Source organism: Tachyglossus aculeatus, chromosome 5, assembly GCF_015852505.1.
Source record: "Tachyglossus aculeatus isolate mTacAcu1 chromosome 5, mTacAcu1.pri, whole genome shotgun sequence".
Classification (NCBI taxonomy): domain Eukaryota; kingdom Metazoa; phylum Chordata; class Mammalia; order Monotremata; family Tachyglossidae; genus Tachyglossus; species Tachyglossus aculeatus.
In genome coordinates this window covers 77811686-77835644 of record NC_052070.1, presented here as the reverse complement: position 1 = coordinate 77835644, position 23959 = coordinate 77811686, and the positions used below count along the sequence as shown (strand labels likewise).

Genomic DNA, 23959 nt, shown 5'->3' with positions numbered 1-23959 from the left:
CTTCAAAATGAGATATCAGTCGATGTTTTATGATCCATCTCTCAGTTCGAAGTACTAGATCGCCCAATTTGCAAGCAGGGGGAGGAGCTGAAGATGAGGCAAGTCTAGTCTGTAAACTCTTTATAGGCAGGGAACAGGTCTGCTCATTCTTATGTGTTGTACTGTTCCAATCGTTTAGCCCTCCCTCCACATGTCTGCCAAGCTAGCTCTCTTCCTCTCTTCAAAGCCCTAATGAGAGCTCACCTCCTCCAGGAGGCCTTCCCAGACTGAGCCCCCTTTTTCCTCTCCTCCTCCCCATTCCCCCCACCATACCCCCTTCCCCGCCCCACAGCACTTGTATATATTTTTACAGATTTTTATTTTACTTGTACATATTTACTATTTTATTTATTTTGTTAATGATCATATAGCTATAATTCTATTTGTTCTGATGATTTTGACACCTGTCTACATGTTTTGTTTTGTTGTCTGTCTCCCCCTTCTAGACCGTGAGCCCGTTGTTGGGTAGGGACCGTCTCTATATGTTGCCGACTTGTACTTCCCAAGCGCTTAGTACTGTGCTCTGCACACCATAAGCGCTCAATAAATACAACTGAATGAATGAATGAATGGTCTGCACATAGTGGGCACTCAGTAAATACCATTGCTTGATCGGTTGATTTTCAGTGAAGCTTGGGGGGAAGGAATCCAGGAATCCTCTGAAACTGAAGAGTGTGTGGGTGAACCTGGAGCTTACCCCCACTGCAGCTGCAGGTTTCCTGGCTGGTCATGCTGAGCTGCTGCTCCTGCAGCCGTTGCCACTGCTGAGCCTCTTGGAGCTGCAGGAGGGGAAGGAAGGAAGCAAGCAGGAGAGCTGCATTAGTGCTTCCCTAAATCCCTGTGGGGTCTATGGATAGAACTGACCAGGAGAGGCGGTGGTGTACATTCTTTTTATTTCAAAAATAAAAGCTAAATCCCCCAACACTGGTGAGTCCAGCTTCTACTCCTCCCAGGCTCCATTTTCCTACTGCTCTTGCTCCCTTCCTGGACTCTACACCCCAAGGAGTTGGAATGGCTGTGGGCGGCCTTAGCTTTGGTGAGACATTTGGTAATCCTGACTTCTTCCCCTCCTGGGCCCACCATCCCTCAACCTCATCTCCATCTCCCTCTGCGGCTCTGCACAACAAGGAGCCGGACAAGCTGCAGCCCTTACTCTAGACCCATCCCGTAGCAGTGGCAGTCGGGCTGGAGGCTGGCAAGGATACTGATTTTGATTTTTTCCAAAACATTCTCTCTGTCTTACTTGGGGCACCATTATTGCGGAATTGGGGAAACTTTAATCTCACTACTTACCGGGGAAGGGAGGGATTTTATTCTCACTATTACCTAGAAATGGGGGTGGGGGGGAATCTTAAAGCTTCAAAGCTCCTCCTCCACCATCTGCTGAGACGCAGTGACCCTGGCCCTTAGAGCAGTGCAAGCGCTTAGTACAGTGCTTTCCACACAGTAAGCACTCAATAAATACGATTGAATTGAATTGGCCCCAAAGCCTTCCCACAGCAGGGGCAATGGGGCTGGAGACAGGGAAGGATACTGCTTTTGATTTGTCAGAAACATTCTTTCGATCCTTAATAAAGTTTTAATGAAGTTTTAGATCCTGTTGGCAGCAACCAATAACATAAAATTCCATCCTGATTATCTGGTATTTATCCCAGTGCTGAGTGCAGAGCTTGGCACATAGTAAGCACTTAATACCATAAAAAATGATACAGCTCATGTTGGCAAGAACCGATCAAAATGTGATTTATGAATGTGCCATAGATTAACTCATTCAGCTGAGTGAAGGAAGGTCACATGGAGGCACCCAGGATGGCCATAATTCAATCAGACATAGCTTAGCCAGTTCACACCTATGGTGGGCACCCAAAATGAGGGTTTAGTTGGGAAAGGCCTCTTGGAGGAGATGTGATTTTAATAAGGCTTTGAAGGTGGGGTTAGTGGTAGTTTGTTGTATACGAAGGAGGAGGGAGTTCTAGGATAGGAGGATGATGTGGGCAAGCGTTAGGGTCGGCAGTGAGGTACGTTGAGTATGTTGGCTTTGGAGGAGTGAAACGTGGGCTGGGTACTAGTAGGAAGACAGTGCGGTAAGGTAGGAGGGAGGAGCAGACTGAGTGCTTTAAAGTCAATAGTAAGGAGTGTCTGTTGGATGTGGGATAGTTGGGCAACTTTGGAGGTTTTTGGAGGTCTGGAAAAGTGGGAATACTTGAGCTGAATGGTTTTCTAGTAAAATGATATGGGCAGCAGAATGAAAGTAAAGACTGGACTGGAGAGGAGGAGGCAGGGAAGTCAGCAAGGAAGTTGATGCAGTAGTCAAGAAGGGATCTGTTAAGTGCCTGGACCAGCTTCATAGCATTTGGGATCAATCAACCGATTGCATTTATTGAGTGCTAACTGTGTGCAGAACTGAAGAGGAAAGGGCAGATTCTAGCAATGTTGTGAAGGTTTAACCAACCAGGATTTGGTGACACATTGAATGTGTGGGTTGAATGGGAGAGATGAGTTGAGTATAATGCCAGGGTTATGGGCCTGTGAGGCAGGGAGGATAACTGTGTGGACTATAGTGATGAGGAAGATGGAGAGGACAGGGTTTGGGTGGGAAGATGAGAAGTTTGGTTTCAGATATGTAAAGTTTGAGGTGCCTTCAGAACATCCAAGTAGAGATGTCCTGGAGGAAAGAGGAAATGTGAGTCTGCAGAGAGGGAGAGAGAGTCCCTATGGCAGTGTTGGGCACAAGGATACTCATTAGTGCAGTGATGATATACTTGTGTTGGCTATTTAACATTGATCCAGGTTCTGACATGCCCCACTTTTCATCCAGTTGTTAGAATAGCTACTTGAATGCAGAATCAGTCCATGGTATGTGAGTGCTTACTGTGTGCAAAGCACTGTCCTAAGCGCTTAGGAGAGTACAATACAACAGAATTATCAGACACATTCCCTGCCCATAATGAGCTTTCAGTGCAGAAGAGGAGACAGATATTAATATAAATAAGTAATTTGTAATATATAATTTAAAGATGTATTCATAAGTGCTGTAGTATTGGGATGGGATGAATATCAAATGTCCAAAGGTCACAGATCCAAGTGAATGGAGAGCACAGAAGGGAGAGTGAGTTGGGGAAAAGAGGAGAAGTTTTCTTGGGGGAGATGGGACCTTAGTAACCTTAGTAATGATTTGAAGGTGGACAGAGTGGTGGTATGGCATATATGGAGGGGAGGGAGTTCCAGGCTAGGGGGAGATCAGGGGAATGGGGTTGGCATTGATACTGACAAGATCGGGCCACAGTGAATAAGGTGACACTAGAGGAGCGGAGTGTAATGGCTCAGCTGTAGTAGGAGATTAATGAGGTGAGATAGGGTCAGGCAAGATGATAGAGTGCTTTAAAGTCAATGGTAAGGAGCTACTGTTAGATGCAGAGGTGGGTGCGCAGCCATTGGAGGTTCTTGAGGTGTGAGGAGACATGGACTGAATGTTTTTGTTGAAAATTGATTAGTGCAGCAAAGTGAAGTATGGACTGGAGCAGGGATAGACAGGAGGCAGGGAGGTCAGCGAGGAGGCAGATGCAAAATAGTCAAGGCAGGATAGCATAAGTGCTTGGATCAGCATGGTAACTCTTTGGATGGGGAGGAAAGGGTGGATTTTAGGCATGTCGTGAAGGTAGAACCAACAGGGTTTAGTGACAGATTCAATATGTGGGTGGAATGAGAGAGATGAGTTGAGGACAATGCTAATTTATGGGCTTGTGAGACAAGGGAGATAGTGGTCTTGTCTACTGTGATGGGAAAGACATGGGGAAGACAGGATTTGGGTGGGAAGATAAGGATTTCAGTTTTAATTAGCTTTTAGTGGCATGTTTTTTGGGTGTCAGCTTTCTGCTGCTTTTGAATCAGTGGTTAAATTATTTCCTTTATTTTTTCAGTGTTTTCTATTCTGTCATTTTAAAGTATTTTTCTGGAATACCTTTATTTTTATTTCTGAAAAGTCATTGTTTTTATTATGTTTTAAAAGCATAAGGTTGAAACTTCAGTGTTCAGAGTGGCATTTCCAAATTATGCTCATTTAGGAAGTGGTTTAGAAGGGGCATTGAGTAATGTCCAGAGACTTAAAGAATGATGAATATTTTGGGCTCTTTAATTAGGAAGCTATAGCCACATGGATCAGAAGAGTCTGATTAAACTAATTAGTTTAGCCATTTCATAAGTAGCGATAGACTCAGGGGTAGTGGCCTCTTTCCTGCTTTATTTAGCATAGCTGAAAAACAGGTTCAGAATTTGGTTTTCAATCGAAATTATATTTACCTTCCATAACACCTGTATTAAAAGAGGTAAGACTTCTCTGGACACAAGAGGCTGAATGACTTATTCCAGGTTCTTAATTTAAGGGTTCCTGAACTCAAATTACAGGCTTTTCCCAATTTCAGCCTAATGAAATCAATTCAGTAGGCTACTTTTCACCTCTTTATTTAATATAAGGTTGTCTCTTTCAGGAGGCAACAAACACTGCCTTGTGGCCAGACTCATTGCAGTCAGTCTGGGACCACAACTTATGAATTGCCATGAGTCCTGCATTTGACCCGAACAGTGGGTCTCTACATGGGTAAGGGCAAGATCCTATTTATACACTCGATAGAGCAGCTCTGTTCTGCCCTCACCTGCCTCTTCTGGGCTGGGAGGAAGCAGCTAGTACTGCTCAAAGGTTAAATAGGCTGGACTGTGGCTCAGGCCAGTTATGCCTCATGTAAGGAAAAAGTTAGGAAGTTAGAAAGGGTGGCAGAGTTCCTGGAAGAAAGAGCCCGTTAGTGAAAGGGTGGTAATCACAAACGTTTGGCCATACCTCTGCTCTTCCTAAGAGCTCATTTTTCTCTGGGTTTTTAAAGGATGCTTCTTAAAGGATGTCAGGGGTGGCTCCAGTAGGGAGAGGCTTAGATATTAGTAATGTTCCTTTTTCTGCTATTTCTCCTCTGTCCCCTTGCCTGTTTTTTTCAGAGGGTAGCAGTTGGTCCATCATTTCAGTGTAGTAGTAATGGTTTTCAGTAAGCACCTTCTAAGTTCCTGAGAATCCCCCTACTTAACTGAGTTAATTACAAGGTAAACAAATCTGATTGAGCGTTTACCACAAGGGGACCTCCCAACTAAGTGGGGTAAACAAACACTTAGAAGATTAACAAGTGAAATACAAAACAACAATAATTAAAGATTCAAGATAACACTGTAAAAAGAATTACAAAGTAAACAAAGCCAAATGAGTGTCTACCACAAGGTGGCCTCCTAACTAATGGGGGGGCAAACAGACATCTAGAAGAATAGCAAGTGAAATACAAAACAACACTAATTAACAATGCAAGATATCACTGTAAAAGGAAGAAGCCAAACAGAGTTCTTGGTGGGAGGAGTGATTACATTCCTCAGGTCTCCTGGAAGGTTTGGATTCCAAACCACCTCAGCCTCCTTAGTGTTGTCAGTCAGCCAGTCAGTCATATTTATTGAGCTAAGCTCTTGGGGTAATGGAATGCAACAATATAATTAATGGTCACATTCCCTGCCCACAGTGAGCTTACAGTCTAGTGTTGAAATAGCTCTGAAGGTTCCTGGTAGTCCTGGAAGTTCAGGTTGCCTTTCTGTTCTCCCTTCCACCTCCTCTGTGAGCAGAGGAAGTGGGCTAGCATTGCCACTGAGGGTTAGGGATCCTCCTGGAACTTCTTGAGTAGTAAGGCCTGTTCATGTTTTCTCTCCCCCTCAAGACTCTAAGCACCTTAGGGGCAGGGGTTGGGTCACCCAACTCTGTTGTATTGTACTCTCCCAAGCGCTTAGTACAGCCCTCTGCACACAGTAAATGCTTAATAAATACCGTTGATTGGTCTTCAGCTTAGAATTCTTTCCTTTTACTGATTTCCCCATCCAGGCCTCTTCTCCAAGAACCTTCCATGTTATCACAAAACAGTTTCCTTGAAATGAGCAGTGTTAGATTGCTCAAGAAGAATCAAACCCTTGGGAAGCAGAGTTCGAGTTACTCTGACCACATAACATTGAAGTAACGTGGCCTAGTGAAAAGAGCCTGGGTTTGGAAGTCAGAGATCCTGGGTCCTAATACCAGCTCCACCACTTGTCTGCTGTATGACCTTGGTCAAGTCACTTTACTTCTGTATACCTCAGTTCCCTCACTGTAAAATGGGGATTCAGTCTTCATTCTGCCTCCTACTTAGAATGTGAGCCCCATGTGGTACCTTATTATCTTGTATTAACCCCAGTGTTTAGTACAGTACTTGGCACTTAGTAAGTACTTAACAAATACTATTATTATTATTGCACTTTGGTAGAAGGTTTGAGAAATGGGGTCTAGTAGATAGAGCACAGTGTTGGGAATTAGAAGGACCTGCGTTCGAATGCCAGATCTGTTACTTGACTGCTGTGTGAACTTGGGCAAGTTATTTAACTTCTCTGTGCTCCAGTTACTTCATCTATAAAATAGGGATTAAACCTGTGAGTGGTACATGGCCTGTGTCCAACCTGATTAGCTTAATAATAATAATAATTATGGTATTTGTTAAGCGCCTCCTATGTGCTGAGCACTGTTCTAAGCACTTGGGTAGATACAGGATAATCAGGTTGTCCCACGTGGGGCTCACACTTTTAATCCCCTTTTACAGATGAGGTAACTGAGGCTCAGAGTAGTTAAGTTACTTGCCCCAGGTCACGTGGCAGACAAGTGTCGGAGCCGGGATTAGAATCCACGTCTTCCTAATCCCAAACTCATGTTCTTGCCGCTAGGTCACCCCAGTGCCTAGAACAGTGCCTGGCACATCATAGGTGCTTAAATACCATTTTAAAAAAAGAGAGATTTTACAACATTGTTTTTTACCTGTTAAGGCTTCTGGTTGACTAGCAGAATCATTCTGGTGCTACAGAGAGAACATGAGGAAAGCTTCTGACCTGGGAATGTCCTACCAAATCTAAATTTCTATTGACAGCTTAGTAGTTTCTTCTGTTATCAATCTTCCACTTCTGGGTCACAGTGCACTAAACTCTTGCCACATCAATTTCTAATGGCGTTCAATAGCAAGAACTCTTCTGTCCCTATTTTCTTGTCTATCTACATTTCTGATCTCATATACTTTTATCACTGCACATGTTTTCACTGTGTGTTTTGGATAAAACACAGAATTAATCAGAAGGTGCTCATCAATCTCCTCACCATTGGCTTTAAAGCATTCCATCACCTTGACCCCTCCTTCCTCACCTTGCTTCTTTCCTAAAACCCAGCCTGTACACTCCCCTGGTGCTAACCTTCTCACTGTACCTCAATCTCACCTGCCTTGCTGCCAACCCTTGGACCTCATCCTGCCTCTGGCCTGGAATGCCCTCCCTACTCAAATCCAACAGACAATTGCTCTCCCCCACTTCAAAGCCTTATTGAAGGCACATCTCCTTCATACATTCATTCATTCATTCATTCAATCATATTTATTGAGCACTTACTGTGTGCAGAGCACTGTACTAAGCACTTGGGAAGTACAAGTTGGCAACATATACAGACGGTCCCTACCCAACAGTGGGCTCACAGTCTAGAATGGGGAGACAGACAACAAAACAAAACATATTAACAAAATAGAATAGTAAATATGTACAAGTAAAATAGAGTAATAAATCTGTACAAACATATATACAGGTGCTGTGGGGAGGGGAAGGAGGTAGGGCGGCGGGGATGGGAGGGAGAGGAATGGGGGCGCTCAGTCTGGGAAGGCCTCCTGGAGGAGGTGAGCTCTCAGTAGGGCTTTGAAGGGAAAGAGGCCTTCAAGAGGCCTTTCCAGACTAAGCCCTACTTTTCCTCATCTGTCACTCCCTCTGCATCACTCAGACTTGCTCCCTTTGTTCTTACACCCTCCCAGCTCCATAGCCCTTATGTCTTTATTTGTAATTTTATTTATTGTATTGATATCTGTTCTCCCCCCCACACCCCCAACATGAAGCTCTTTATGGGCAGGGATTGTCGCTGTCTATTGTTGTGTTGTATATTGATGGCATTTATTAAGTGCTTACTATGTGCAAAGCACTGTTCTAAGTGCTGTTGTACTTTCTCAAGCGCTTAGTACAGTGCTCTGCACACAGTAAGAACTTTATAAATATGATTGAATGAATCAAAAGTACATGCTGGAAGATGTGATTTGGGCCCAAATGCACAATGTCAGTCAGGGCACCCACACTGTGACAGATATTTTCTGTAATCCACGGCTTGCTAAGAACACAACCCCTGTGTTACAGGAGAACTGAATGAACATAGCATGACTTGCAATAAGCCCTGAAACTCAAAACCATTTTGGTATTAGGGAAATCTATTGAGCATGGGAATTTGAGAATTATGTGGGGTGTGGCCTCTGCCATCGCCATCCATCACATTTTTTGCTTGTGGTTGCCAAGAAGCAAATTTTGTCCAGAATACCTTATTCAGATAATAACTTGTTCATTCCCTTGCAATCTGTTGGTATCCAAAGATCGTAGAAAGCTGGAAAATTCTTTGGGTTCCTTGCAGACCAAGTGGACACACAAAAAAACATAAAACTGAGCTGGACCTGGTTCGAGTAATGCATCATCCCTGAACTGTGAGAAGCATGAGAAGCAGCATGGCTCAGTGGAAAGAGCACGGGCCTTGAAGTCAGAGGTCATGGGTTCAAACCCCAGCTCTGCCACTTGTCAGCTGTGTGACTTTGAGCAAGCCACTTAACGTCTCTGTGCCTGTTACCTCATCTGTAAAATGGGGATTAAGACTGTGAGCCCCCTGTGGGACAACCTGATTGCCTTGTAACCTCCCCAGTGCTTAGAACAGTGCTTTGCACATAGTAAGTGCTTAATAAATGCCATTAAAAAAACCCAAAAAAAGCTATGCAAGTTTTCTCTCAAGTTTCAGAACTAAAGCTTCACCTAGTGATAATCACCTCCATTCAACACCAAAGTGCAGACTTTTCATGGACTCTGTAGTCTCCAATGACCTAAGGTTTTAAAATGTTTTAATCTCCAGCCATGCAATCTATAGATGACGGAGTGTAGAAAAACATTTCATGGGCTTTTTTTCTTTTGGGAACAGGCATTTTTTATTTTACTGTAGTAAGTTTTTCATAAATTAACTTGCAGCAACAGGTTTATTCTGTAATTGAGGGGTAGTTGTGACTGTGGGCCATCTTTGTTAATTGCAAATTTTTTGCTCTCCCCCCCGCCCCCCACACACAAATAGGAAGCATCCAAAGATTTGATATCAGAACTTTGGGAACTTTTTGATTCTGATTCTTTCATTTCATCCTTTAAGAGGGATAATAATAATTGTGGTATTGGCTAAGCCCCCTACTATGTTCTGAGCAATAAATTAAGCACTGGAGTAGATAGAAGATAATCAGGTTGGACAAAGTCTCTGTCCCAGTGGGGTCCACAATATAAGCAGAATAGAGAACAGGTATTCAGTCTCCATTTTACAGGATGAGTAGATTGAGGCACTCAGTTAAGTGATTTACCCAAGGTCCAGTAGCAGCAAAGTAGCAAAACTGGGATTAGAACCCAGGCCCCCTGACTCCCAAGACTGGGCACTTTCCTCTAGTCCACTGTGTTTAGTGTTCAGGAATTTGAACATTCTGCTGTGGTTTTATTCATTCAATTGTATTGAGCGCTCACTGTGTGCAGAGCACTGTACTAAGCACTTGGAAAGTACAAGTTGGCCTAACATATAGAGATGTTCTCTACAGTCTAGAAGGGCTCGCAGTCTAGAAGGGGGAGACAACAAAACAAAACATATAGACAGGTATTCAGTATATTGGGTTAATATGTAGTATTAATCAAGGAAAATTATACCCATTTTGTTCATTGTGGATTAAAGTTCATATGGTGAGAGTCTGAATTGTCTGCAGATGCTATTTTACTTCTTTCTAAATTCACTGTTATTAATTCTATTTTGTTTTGATGATTAAAACTACATACTATTTTGGGTAAGTGGTGGATTAAAGACATTGTCAGTATAATATGGGCTTACCCCATTTAGGTCTCCTTTATCTTTTTGGTACTGAGATTTCACTTTGTTTTGTCTTTCCACCAGTGTTCTGATTAGCTAGGGAATTGTTTTATAGAAAATTAATTGGAAAGTGAAAGGAAAATAATTAAAATTATTGTGTAAGGTGCATATACGGGTCCTTCAGGGGTGACAGAGATCCAGACTGACTAGCTGGGGTTTAGAGCACTGCTATTGTCCCTCTCCCTGATTCAGTCAATCAATCAATTGTACTTGGGAAAGTACAGTGCAACACAATTAGCAGACACACAGACATGTTCCCTGCATGTAACGAGCTTGCAGTCTGGTTCATTATTCTTTAGTTTTATAGTATGTTTAAGAACAAGTGCCAGTAGTCACACAGGATTCCTGTATTTATTTTATGTCTCAATATGTGTCATTCAAACAGTTTTTGGTTAGTAGCTATGCACATGAATTAATATGTGTTTGTATTACACTAGCCAAATAATGGGAAGCCATTTAGCCATGGGAAGGGTAGCCATTCATCTGGTTTTATTCTGGACAGACTGGTTTTCAGCTGGTCAGTCCTTTGTCCAGTGCTGTGTGTTGGGTTGGGGAGGGAGTGTTGGCAAATTGGTATCTGATCTTCTTGAGTAGGGTTAGCAGTGTCCAGCTTAGCCCTGGGCATGGCAGCAGCTGTGAGGAGAGGCAACAGTAGCAGAGGTGGGAATGGGGTGAGGTCATGGACAATTGGCTAGAAAGAGCCAGCCTAGGGGGAAGAGAGACAGAAGGGCTGGGGAGAGATGTGGCCATAAGGAGCTGGGGGATGGATAGTTTCTTTCAATCATTTATTCATTCGTTCAGTCATTTATTGAACACTTACTGTGTGAAAGTCACTGTACTAAAGCACTTGGGTGGACACATTCCCTGCCCAAACGAGCTCCAAGTCTGAAGATTTCCTTCTGTTCTTATACTTGCCAGTGGAAGCAAGGGGATTCTGATCACCTACATCCTTGCTGCATCAATAAAGTAAAAGATAAGTAAAAACACTGGTTTATTTCATTCATTCAATCGTATTTATTGAGTGCTTACTGTGCGCAGAGCACAGTACTAAGTGCTTGGGAGAGTACAATATAACCGTAAACAGACACATTTCCCTATAAACAAAGCTTTGCTGTCATTGTAGACTGCATTCAAAAGGCAAATGTATATTTATGAATGTAGTATGAATGTATTTTACTCATTTGATTTGTAGTGATTGGTTACTATGTAGTGCATGCTTATCTAAAATAAAAATGAGTTTTGGAACATTATCTCCTGAATGAGTGGGAAGCATTTGGTGTGCTAATAGGTAAATGTAAATCTCTCCCAGCCAAATGTCAATAAAATTCAGGAAGATAGTTGATGTGAGCTGACCCTTAGGCCTTTCCATGTGGTACAGGACATCTGGCACAGTATTTTGAGAGAAGGAAATTTTGAGCTTGCCTTTAGAATTGCTTTTTTCTGTCCTTGTTAGGTGACAGTTACCAGCTTTTGTTTCATCAGTGCTAGTCTATGAAAGATCTGGTTCTTAAGTATGGGCAGCTCTAAGAAGTCACCTGTTTTCACTAGGTGCTTTGGATAGAACTTGTCGGCAGAATTAGGGAATGTTCTTCTGAAAATGCCCAGCTGTCCGTCAGGATACTACAAGGCATGAGGTCGGAAGAATGGTGCTGATTGCTACAATGTGAATTTACCTTAACGTGCTTAAGGTTTTAAAGTGTACCAACAACACATAAACTGATAAAACTAAAAAAATATATATTTACACAGCTCACCTGATGGAAGTGAACTTTTGCCATTGCCTGTCTTCATTATTCAGAATTAAATTTGATGACTTAGTCCACGCCCAGCCACGAGAGCCAAAGAATACAGATCTTGATGGCAGTTACATTGCTTGCTTGGTTTCATGCATCTCCCCCTGTCAGACTGCCAAGTGTCTGAGTAGAAATCTTCCCGGACTCTCCTTTCATGTGGTGCCCATTTTTCCCTACTGTTTCATGCTTCGGTTGGTTACAGTTAACTCATTTACTTTGGGTTTTCCTTGTGTTTGAGTAGTTTTCTTTCCAATCACTGTATTTTATGATCTTCGGCTTGAAGACAGTTGCATTAGCTGAAAGGCTTTGTGAGTTGGTGCAGCTTTGTAATCTGGGTTCCACCAATGGCATGGCACAGGATGACCAACTGTCCTAGCTCTTCTCAGCCTCCTCCTCCTCTCCTGCCTCGTAGCTGCTTGTGAATTCCATCACCTTCGTGGCTGGGATGTCACTGAGAGGTCAGGAAAAGTTGGGATGAGGTGAAGGAACTAGAAGAGTGCAGCCTGAGTGCATGATGGCGCGTCCAGGGTAGAGCGGGGGGAGTGACTAAGGCCTGTATTTTACCAAGGGTATGAAAAATCAGGCCAGCTGCCCAGTGTTCTGGAGAAAAGAACATTTTGGAAATCACACATTGATGAGATTTGTAGAGCATACAACTTCAGTGGGAGAGAAGAAATGGATGTTAGACTGTCGCTGGGTACCATACACCTCTCTGTTAGCATCTTTACTTGTAAAATGGTGATTGTATTATTCACCGACCCATATGCAAGACTGGGCTTATACATTACCTACACATTTTGGAGGGCCTGAAGACATTTGATTGCTTGACTGCTGTCTGTAGAACTAATCTTTATTGGCATTTGTGAACACTACCCAGTTTAAAGATAATAATAATAATGGCATTTGTTAAGCGCTTATTATGTGCAAAGCACTGTTCTAAGCACTGAACACTAAGATGCTAAAATAGCCTGGATTATTTGGGTTGAAAAAGGGGAAGGGGCTACTCACCCCTAAATGTATTTGAACCCGTTGTTGGGTAAGGACTATCTCCATATGTTGCCAACTTACACTTCCTGAGCACTTAGTACAGTGCTCTGCACACAGTAAGTGCTCAATAAATACGATTGAATGAATGAATGAATGAATGAATGAATTTGTGTTTTGTATTGACATTATTTCCCTGGAAGGGGTGGAGTGGAAGGAACAATGAGATTGCCCGTCTCTCATTCAGTGGAAAAAAAATGCTTCTAAAATCAGTGGGATTTCCCTGGAGAAGGGGAAGAGCCCCTTCTTGGAAAATAAAAGCTAGTGGTTCTACAGACCATTTCAAATGGACCATCATTGTGTTTCTGGGAGAAGAGCCAAACCAGAACCTTATTTCAAGTCACTTTTTTTTTCCTCTCATGCTTGAGTTTCACTTCCTGGTAATACATTAGGTCCTTGAAAGAAGTCACTAACTTTTTCTTGGTGCATCCTTCCCAAACATCTACTGTACAACAGGGAGTGTTTTTATATGGGAATAGTCGAGTTTATAAGTCACTTGCATATAAACTGAGTTCAGTCAAGGTAAAATTTTATGTTCCGTATTAGAACATCAGCCTATTTTTCAGTGTTTTGAAGTTTCCCTCTGTAACGATGACACACATTTATGAAATATAGGACCCAAGGACTCAAGTCTCTGTTTTTGCTTTTCTGCTGCTAAAAAATATTTTAATAGTTTAAAAAGCCTGGCTTTTAACTTTTAAGGCTGCAATGAAGTGGGTGAGGTAAAAGAACAGACATCTTTTGGCTGAAAGAAAAGATAGATATAGAATATTTGAAAAATAAAAATCTGTGATGAGGAATGAGATAATCTAATGATTCTGTTAATCTCAATGAATACTCTCATTCAGTACGAATGTGTTACCTGGAGCTATGGAGGGGATTAATTTGATGCACCATGGAGAATGATTCTAATTTATGCATGAAAAAATTGTGGACTTAAAACTTTGCTCAAGATTGACATATCCAAATTTAACCAAGTCAGAGTTCAAGATGTCTGCTAGGGTGTGTTGCATCCAGCAGTTACAAGTGGCAATGGATAGACATCAGCTAGAGATAGGGATCGTCTGAGTCAGGCACCAATATTTATTAAATATGCACTGTGCCCTTCTTGCACATTGTAGCTATAAATTCCCTTCTTCCAATTTAGAGTGCCCTGTTGAATAAGTGAAAAGGGGTGAAATAGAATTTTCTAAGGGTGAGGGAGATGCCTGGAATATATCACCTTCACCAATTAATCTGTTTTATTTATTGAGTATTTATTGTGTGCAGATCACTTTACTAAACACCGGGCATTGCACTAAACATTGGACTGTCTCTGGATGTATATGTATGCTATTTTAGGGGGTGAGAACAGCGATCTGGGGCTGGAATAATAGTAATAATTATGGTATTTAAGTGCTTACTATGTGCCAAGCACTTTTCTAAGCACTGGGGTGCAGGTAATCAGGTTGTCCCATGTGGGGCTCCCAGTCTTAATCCCCATTTTATAGATGAGGTAACTGAGGCACAGAGAAGTTAAATGGCTTGCCCAAGGCCACACTGCAGACAAGTGGCAGATCTGGGATTAGAACCCCTGTCTTCTGACTCCCAAGCCTGTGATCTTTCCACTAAGCCATGCAGTTTCCCATGAGTGACTCCTGTGTCCACTGCCTGGCATAGCGGGGGTGAGGCGGGCTGTTCCTTCATCCAGATTGGCCTCGACTGCCCCTGGTTCTGGCCAGAACTGACTCTGCCGAGGCTAAGCCCACACCTTGGGGCCCGGTGGCATTGCTATCCCCTCTGATGTCAACACCGGTCCCCTCCCTGTGTCTTCCAGCACAGCTGTATGGATCTGTATGGTAGGTGGGCTCCAGGCCTCAGTCATATTGCATCATATGTCATATGACCGGTGGATGTCAGTCACAGGGGAGGAGGCACCCTTTTGGGTCATAGTTCAACCCCTTTTATTAGGAATTGGTAGATTTGATAGGGCCCACAGGCAGTTGGAATCTAAACAAACACTTCTAATGTAAGCCAGACCCCTGTTGCAGCACCCATTTTAGTCCAGTATTTATTGTTCGTCACATGATGTGGTAAGATAATGCTCCTCTTTTGATCTCATTCTTTGGTGACTATTTTGAACTTTCACCTCTTCCCAAATCCAGCTGCTTCCCTATCCTCTCTTAGGCCCTTCCCCGATCCTATGCACCTTTGATCCCACTTGCTCTCATCACCGCTTTTCCCGGTCATGGCAGATAAACTTTTTTTCCTACTCCTTATCACTGTCTCCTCTGTAATTATACCTCCCATTTTTGATATGATGAACGATCCTCTCTCCTGTACTTGGAAATGGCTAACCCAAGAAAGTTTTGTATGATTGAATTGTCTCCTCTAGCCACTCTTCCCCCGTCTTCTCTGCTCTCAAGCCCTCAGAGCATGCTGTGTGCTCCCAGTGTGTGTTTTCTTTTCTCGAATCCCCTCCGCAAATCCTGCTTTAATATACCTTCTGTTCTTTCCATGCCATAGAAACCACTCTTCTTGACATTTCCAGTGACTTCTTTCTTCCAAATGCTTAGTATGGTGCTGTGCACACCATGTAGAGATTCCAAGTCTGAAGACCTTTTCTCAGTCTTTGTCCTGTTAGATCCGCAGCAGTGGTGAGTGCTGTAGACTTGCTAGTAATGTGCCGCTAAATAAAAAAATAAGAATAAAAAAACCCATCCCTGTACTCTCTTCTCTCAATCCAATACAAGCTATTTAATTAGCATAAAGGTCCCCAAAGTGTTTGAACTTGGCAAGCTGTGACTCGGGAATCTCAGTTGTATATGTAAGTTTTTTTCACCGTCTGCAGGTTCACCTGAGCCTTACTATGTGCCAAGCACTATTTTAAACACTGGTAGATACAAGGTAAACAGGGTGGCTATAGTCCCTGTCCAGACATGGAGCTCACAATCTTAATCCCCATTTTGCAGATGGGGTAGCTGAAGCACAGAGAAATGAAGTGACTTGCCCTTAGGTCACACAGCAGACAAGTGGCAGAGCTGGGATTAGAATCCAGGTCCTTCTGACTCCCAGGCCTAAGCCCTATCCACTAGGCCACACTGCTTCTCACTCTTCTGTTTCTCCCCTCATTGGAAAGTGGATGGGTCAGATTGCCGGGGGGGAAGGTAGACAGAATTGGTGGGGGGCACACCAGGGTCCCTTCTCCTGAAAGCTCAGCTCTCACTGCAGGAATGGACCAAATTTCCTTGCTGGAGCCAAGGGTTTTCATGTCTCTCTCTTCTACTAGACCATAAGCTCTTTGAGGGCAGGAATAGCATCTGCCAACTCTGTTGTGTTCATTCATTCATTCAATTGTATTTATTGAGTACTTACTGTGTGCAGAGCACTGTACTAAGTACTTGGGAAGTATAAATCGGTAACATATATTGGGTCATAGTTCAATCTCTACCCAACAACGGGCTCACAGTCTAGAAGGAGGAGACAGACAACAAAACTCCTCGTGCTTAGTCCAGTGCTCTGCACACAGTAAGTGCTCAATAAATACCGTTGATGGTTGGGTGACCGTGGGGAAGGTGGATAAGGGTTGATGTGTAAGTTAGGGTAGGCGGAGGGGTCCTGTCTCTGCACTGCCATATTGTTGGGGGAAAGATTCCCAGTGACCTGTAGCTGTGCCATTGTTAGAGATCTCCTGGCCATCCTTGCAAGGGAGCACTGCAGTTCATTCCAGCCCCTTCTCCCTCCACTCGACCAGGGTGAGAGAACTCACTGCTGATCTGCTGGCTCAATCTACTGGGCCAGTAAGCCAGGGGCAATCAATCCGTCAGTGGTATTTACTGAGAGATTCCTAGGTGCAGAGCACTGTACTAAGTGCACGGGAGAGTACAATACAACAGAATTGGAAGACATGGCATAGTGGATTAGAGCACAGGCCTGGGAGTAAGAAGGTCATGTTTTTAATCCTGGCTCTGTCACTTGTCTGCTGTGTGATCTTGAACAAGTCACTTAACTTCTATAGGCCCCAGTTCCCTCATCTGTGAAATGGGGATCAAGACTGTGTGCGCCACGTGGAACAGGGACTGCGTCCAACCCAATTTGCTTGTATCCCCTCCGGTGCTTAGAACAGTGCCTGGTACGTAGTAAGCACTTAGCAAATACCATAATAATCAGGACCCCACAGTCTAGAGGGGTACATTGAAGTAAATTAGAAATAAGGAAAATGGCAGAAGGGTATGTACAAAGAGCTGTAAACCTTAAGGTGGGGTAAATAACAAGTGTTTAAGGGGTACAGATCCATGTGCAAAGGGAGAGAGGGTAAGGGGAAATGAGGCCTTAGGCAGCATGGCAGCAGTCAGCAGTGGGGAGGCAGGAGGAGGGAAGCAGCTGCTCCTGACTGGGCCAGAAGTCTGAAGAGTAAGTGCTTAATAATTATCACAATTATCTTTTAATTTTTTATAAGTATTAATAACAATAATAATACTAATAATAATTCTGTTTGTTTAAAAGCTTACTATGTGCCAGGCTCTGTACTAAGCTCTGGGTTGGACACAGTCCCTGTCCCACGTGGGACTCAGTCTCAATCCCCATTTTACAGTTGAGGTAACTAAGGCCCAGAGAAGTAAAGTGACTTGCCCAAGGTCACACAGCAGACAAATGGCAGAGCCAGGATTAGAACCCATGATCTTCTGACTCCTAGGCCCGTGCTCTGTCCATTGTGCCATTCAGTGCTGGGCATGGTGCCTTCCAGAACATGTGGTTCTCTTGATGAATGGGCAGGGCAGAGTGGCCCCAACACGTGGTCACAGTTGACTCTGCCAGGTCAATTTGGTGGGACTGGGTTGGAGACGTGATGACTTTGGAAATTTTCCTGCCCAAAGAATTGAACCTAGGTGTGGAGGGGGCTACCCTTCCCCACTATAGAAGGTGGGCAAAATGGTGAATGATTTTCCCCAGCTTTGCAGTTATTCATAGTCTGTTTACTGACCTGACATTTTAAGGGTGGAATGGGACATTTAACAATCCATGAAGGAACATATTCCAAGTCCCAGGCCAACCTTCTTGCATGCAATTGCCACTTCAGCAACAGTGTGAGGGGGGTGTATGTGAGGGTACATTTTAGAGGACCTTTCAGGGATAGATTCAGTTTTTGATCTTCAAGGCAGACGAATGGAGAAAGGATGCCTTGTATACCCAGGGTAGAGAGGCCTAGGAAGTCAGAAATGAAGCAGGTCTAGCTGACTGGCCAAAGTTGGACCTGCTAAGTTAGAAATGTGAGGCTTTAAGCAGCAGAGCTAGAAGGCTTTGAAACCAAATCTACCAGAGCTGGAAAATTTGGCAGGAATAGATGTTGGTTTTGAAGATCCTTGCCATGTTTAACTGGCACACTTTTTTCCCTCCCGCATGAGGCCCAGGGGTCGGAGAGCTTACCTGGAGGGACAGGAAGCCCTTACTGACACCATGTTTAAAGAACTAAAATAATCAGTAGTTGTTATTACAGAGAACCAAAGGTTGCATGCATCTGGTCCCAGGCATTCCTCATGGAATTTTTGCTAAAGTAGGTCAATTCCTCTTTTTAATCTTCACCATTTCAATTTAGAAGCTAATTAAACACCTTCCCCCCTGTGGGACTCTTAGAGAGTTGTCCAAAGATATCTGTAGAAAGAATGCCCGAAAAGAACGTTGAAGAATTCCAGGGCTCTGATTAGCACATCTGACTTGTCAGAGGGGTGTCCCAGGCTACTGTGCAGAAAAGTTAGTTGACCCCAGTTGTGGTAAGGGGCCATTGAGCTGGGCCCCGTGAGGCTGCAGTGTGCCAGGTGGGGCTAGAGTCAATCAGTGGTCAATCAATGGAATTTATTGAATGCTTACTGTATGCAGAGCATGAAAATAAAATATGGTTGTGTGGGTAAGTGCTGTGGGGTTGAAGGTGGGGTGAATATCAAGGGCTTTAAGAGTACAAATCCAGGGTTATTCAGTCATATTTGTTTAGTGCTTACTTGTGCAGAGCACTGTACCAAGTGCTTGGGAGAGTGCATTACAGCAATAAAGAGACACATGCCCTGCCCACCATGAGCTCAGAGTCTAGACGACCATGTCAGTCCTAGAGTCCTGGATTTCCAGCTGGGGTACTACTCCCAAAATTTTCCTCGCATTTTCACCGTCTTCCCTGTTCTCCAAGTCAGAATATTTGGTGACTGGGTGGCCATTTGTCCAGTTTCATATACCACAAATGTTATGCTATTATTATTATTTATTATGAGGGAGGGAGAACTTTCATCCCTGTTTCGCAGTTGATGAAACCAGGGCTGATTTGTATTGATGACTGCCTTCCCTCCCCTGCCCCATAGACTGTAAGCTTATAGGCAGGGAATGTTTGTTTATTGTTATATTCTACTCTCCCAAGTGCTTAGTACAATGCTCTGCACGCAGTAAGCATTCAATAAGTGCAAATGAATGAATAAAGAGGTTGAGGCATGCTAAACTTCACACAGCAGACAAGCGATGTTGTCACGACTAGAACCAGAGTCTAAGACCTTGAACCTCCCAACCCCATGCCTTTTTCAGTAGGGCACACTGCTTTCCTGGGTAACTGTAGGAGAGTTACTTTTAATCTCTCTCTCCCTTGATTTCATCATTTGTGAAATTGGGATAAAAATACCTGGCTCCCCTTACCTCCGGGCTCTGCCAATTGCTTGCTGTGTGACCTTGGGCAAGTAAATCAATCTATTGATTGTATTTATTGAGCACTTAGTATGTGTAGAGCACTGTACTAAGTGCTTGGGAATTGATAGATATGTTCCCTTCCCACAGTGAGCTTATAGTCATGAGGGAGCTTAAAGTCTTGAGGCAAGTCACTTCTCTGTGCCTCAATTTCCTCAACTGTAAAATGAGAATTAAATACCTGTTCTCACTCCTGCATAGATTGTGAGCCCCATGTGGAACAGGGACTGTTTCTGACATAAATGACTGGACCTATACTAGTGATTAGAACAGTTTGACACATAGTAAGTACCTAACAAATACCATAAAAAAGGATGTTGTGAAGGGGAAAATAAGATAAGCAGTTCAAAAGGACTTTGGAAAATCAAAGTGTCACATAAAATTCAAGGTGTTATTAGCATTCGGGCCTCTTCAGCCTCATGCGCTCATTTCTTCTTCAGAATGAGGGTTAGGTTCCTGACAAAGCCTCTATATTGTAAGCTCGTGTGGGCAGGGAACATGTCTGCTAACTCTTTATTGTATTGTACTCTTCCAAGCGCTTAGTACAATGCTCTACATATAGTAAGCATTCAGTAAATACCATTGATTGATTGACTGAAGCCAGCATTGAGGATGAGCACCTTGATTGGTGCTGTATGCCCACACACAACAAATTCTTGTGGCAGTGCAGTTGTGCTCTGTCTAGATAGACTGGAGCTGTTGGTAGAACATTCCCTACTTCCCTGCAGCACTGCTCCTTTAATGCCAGTGTTCTCACTGTACCTCGATCTTGTCTATCTCACCGCTGACCTCCTTGCCTCTGGCCTGGAATGGCCTCCCTCCCTCCTCATATCCCACAGATAATTACTGTCTCCACCGTAAAAGCCATATTGAAACCACATCTCCTCCAAGAGGCCTTCTCTGAATAAGCCCCCCCAACTTCTTCTCCCACTCCCTTCTGCATTCTTCTGACTTGCTCCCTTTATTCAATCCCCCACAGAGCCCTACAGTACTTATGTATATATCTGTAATTCGTTTATTCATATTAATGTCTGTCTCTCCCTTGGATGGTAAGCCTGTTGGGGGCAAGGGACTGTGTCTGTTATATTGTACTCTCCCAAGTGCTTAGTACAGTGCTCTGCAAAGAGTAAATGCTCAATAAATATAACTGACTGAAAAAACTCATAATTAAAAACCTGCTTGATGGCAGTTGTTCACATGGTAACAGCTGGCCTCAGACTCGACATTCGGCCGGATGGCTTGGCTCCGGCAGAGATGGAGGGCTGGGGCATTTTATCGGGTAACTAGGTGCCTTGGCCATCTCAGGTTGCTGCTCCTTCTGGGGCTCAGTGTGCCGGGTGGGGCCTGATGAGGTGTGTTAAAGAGCAAGCCCTCAACCAGAGCAGGGTGCTTTAAAGTCCTAAGGAGGCCTGGCAGAAGAATTAACAGCAGGGAAAGAATCACAGACTACAGACCCCCTGGTGCAAAGCTTCTGGCTTGGCCTATATTTCCCAGAATTTACTGGGGTCTTATGTGTCCTCTGTGAGGAGGTATCCCCGACTTTCAGAGCAACTAAGGAAAAGCAGTCAATTTTTGGCTTTACTGGGGTGTACTGCAGCCCCATAGCACTAAGGTACATATTTGTAATTTATATTAATGTCTGTCTTCCCTTCTAGACTGGAAGCTCATTGTAGGAAAGGAATGTGGCATTTTATCGGGAGAAACAGCGTGGCTCAGTGGAAAGAGCACGGGCTTTGGAGTCAGAGGTCATGGGTTCAAATGCCGGCTCCACCAAATGTCAGCTGCGTGACTTTGGGCAAGTCACTCAGTTCCCTCATCTGTAAAATGGGGATGAAGACTGTGAGCCCCCTGTGGAGCAACCTGATCACCTTGTATCCCCCCCAGTGCTTAGAACAGTGCTTTGCTCATAGTAAGCACTTAATAAATGCCATCATTATTATTATTATGTGTCTGTTTATTGTTATACTGTACCCTCTCAAGTGCTTAGTACAGTGCTCTAGACACAGTATGCACTCAATAAATATGATTGACTGACGGACTGCTTCTCTGAGACCTAGCCAGAAGAAGGTGGCATTTGGAAATCCCTCTCATCTTAAGCGCTACCTGGGGTCCAATGGTGAGTTAATTTGAGACTAAATCCTGTGGTCAGTCAGTTCCCCAAGCAAGCTCTCAGGCAGCCAGCCGTATCATTGTTGTTCTCTCCTAAGCACTTAGTACAGTGCTTTGCACACAGTAAGCACTCGATAAATATGATTGAATGAATGGAAAACATAGTGTCTGCCTTGTGTACCAATCAGTTGTATTTATTGAGTACTTACTGAATATGTAGCATTGTATTAAGCACTTGGGAGAATACACTATCATCAAGTGCTTAGTACAGTACTCTGAACACAGTAAGCACTCAGTAAATACGATTGAATGAATGAATGAATCTTACCAGCTTGGCCCAGGCAGCTCAGTGCCTTTAAATATTAATTTGGAAAAACTCAACTTCAGTGTTTTTTGTTGTAGTCCCTTCCAGTTTGTGGTACCGATTAAACCCCAAGTTTGAACTGGTTTAGTCTGGGAATCTGGTTTGACCCCAGTTGCTGAAATCTTTATCAAGTGGGTCCAAGCTGGAACTTCTAATTCCTGATTGTGGTCCTTATTTAGGGTTATGCAGTCTTTTTTATGGTATTTGTTAAGCACTTACTAAATGTCAAACATTGTTCTAAGTGTTGGGGTAGGTACAGGTCAGCTAGGTCAGACACAGTCCCTGCCCCACGTGGGGTTCACAGTCTAGGTAGGAGGGAGAACAGGTATTAAATCCCCATTTTACAGTTGAGGAAACTGAGGCACAAAGAAACCAAATGACTTACCCAAGGTCACGCAGCAGGCAATTGGCAGAGCTGGGATTAGAACCCAGTTGCTTTGATTCCAGGGTCCATGCTGTCTCCACTAGGCCACTGCTGCTTCTCCAGTTCCCAGGTCCCACCCTTGATCTTCTGTGGAAAAAGCCTTCAGATCTGATTGCACATAAACCTGAGACAGGGGAGGGGGGTGATTTTTGCTCCCTGCCTCATCGCTTGGGACAAAGCATGGTGGTGGCCACACGGGAGATGGGGCTCTAAATGATTAGATGGTGCAAAGCGGATACCGCATTGGTTGTGGGGGTCAATGTGGCAATGCTGCTCTTGGGAGTCTCCCACTGGTGCCCTGGTGTGGTGCTACGGCCACCACCAGGTTCAGCTTTCTCTGTCTTGTTAAACTGCTCCATTCTCAAATTTCATTCATCCAACTGTATTTGAGTGCTTACTGTGTGCAGAGCCCTATACTAAGCGTTTGGGAGAGTACAATATAACAATAAACAGACACATTCCCTATCCACAACAGGCTTACGGTCTCCCAGTTGCCTATCACACAGCTCTGGCATGGGCCAGAGAAAGGCCAACCACCACCTCTCCCTGCTCCAGTCTGGGCCCATGTAGGTAGGGGCACTACCACTGCACCTTGCTGCCACCACCACTGGCAAACTCCAGACCACAGGCTACCTGGCTTTTCACCACTCAGGCAGGGAAGAGCCACTGAGATTGACCATTCCCTAACTCGCCCTTTAGGACTCTGGCTTCATCTCTGCTTTGTCCTTTGAAAAGCAGCCGGGCTCCAGACACAGCTGTGGCCCTTCATCATTTGTTTTGCTGTTGAACTGGAGATCGATGTGTGTAATCGAATGACGCCTTTTGCCTGCAAAAATAAGAAGAGAGGTCTGCTTGAAAAAAACTGGGGCTTCTTTCGCACACTTTTTTTACAGATGTTGATTTTTATATGGGGAACGTGACTTTTAAGTTTAGTAAAATGCAAGATGGATTCAGCCCAAACCAACCCCTTTCCCATCTCACCCTCTGACTTGCTCCAAGGCTCTGAGTTAAGTCACTTAACCTCTGTAAAATGGAGATTATAATAGTGGTTGCCCACCTACCTTATCAGGTGTTGAGGGGATTGATGAGGTAGTTGGGCAACCACTATTATAATCTCCATCTCCTCAATTTTAAGCTCTTTGGAAGGTGTTCTTTAAATGCAAAATGTCATATTACTCGAGCCCCACCACTGTCAGTGGTTTTAACACTTGGTATTCAATACCCATTTCTTTGGTTCACATGCTGTTTCTCAACTGTAAAGTAACTCTATTCAGTTTGGGCTTATCTACTGGGTGTGATAGTATCTATGCGTCAAGACAGAGTAGGTTTGTCAGTTTTTCCTGTTTAGAGTGGCAATATCAGTCTGCAGATTTGTGTAAGTTGCACCTTGAGTCTAACCCATACCGTAGAGCTTCTGTTCTTACCCTGCAGCGTCT

General features: G+C 43.8%; 1 protein-coding gene and 1 long non-coding RNA gene across 3 annotated transcripts in view; one reads left to right on the top strand and one right to left on the bottom strand.

Annotated features, from left to right (window-relative positions):
* Nucleotides 1–23959, top strand: part of PSD3 (pleckstrin and Sec7 domain containing 3) — a 417136-nt gene that overhangs the window by 13177 nt on the left and 380000 nt on the right. The window lies entirely within an intron of this gene.
* Nucleotides 737–22522, bottom strand: LOC119928246. The gene is made up of 5 exons (XR_005451060.1): nt 22485–22522; nt 15410–15595; nt 11845–12483; nt 10911–11043; nt 737–818 (listed from the first exon to the last, which is right to left on the bottom strand). It is a non-coding gene; the product is annotated as an uncharacterized LOC119928246 (long non-coding RNA).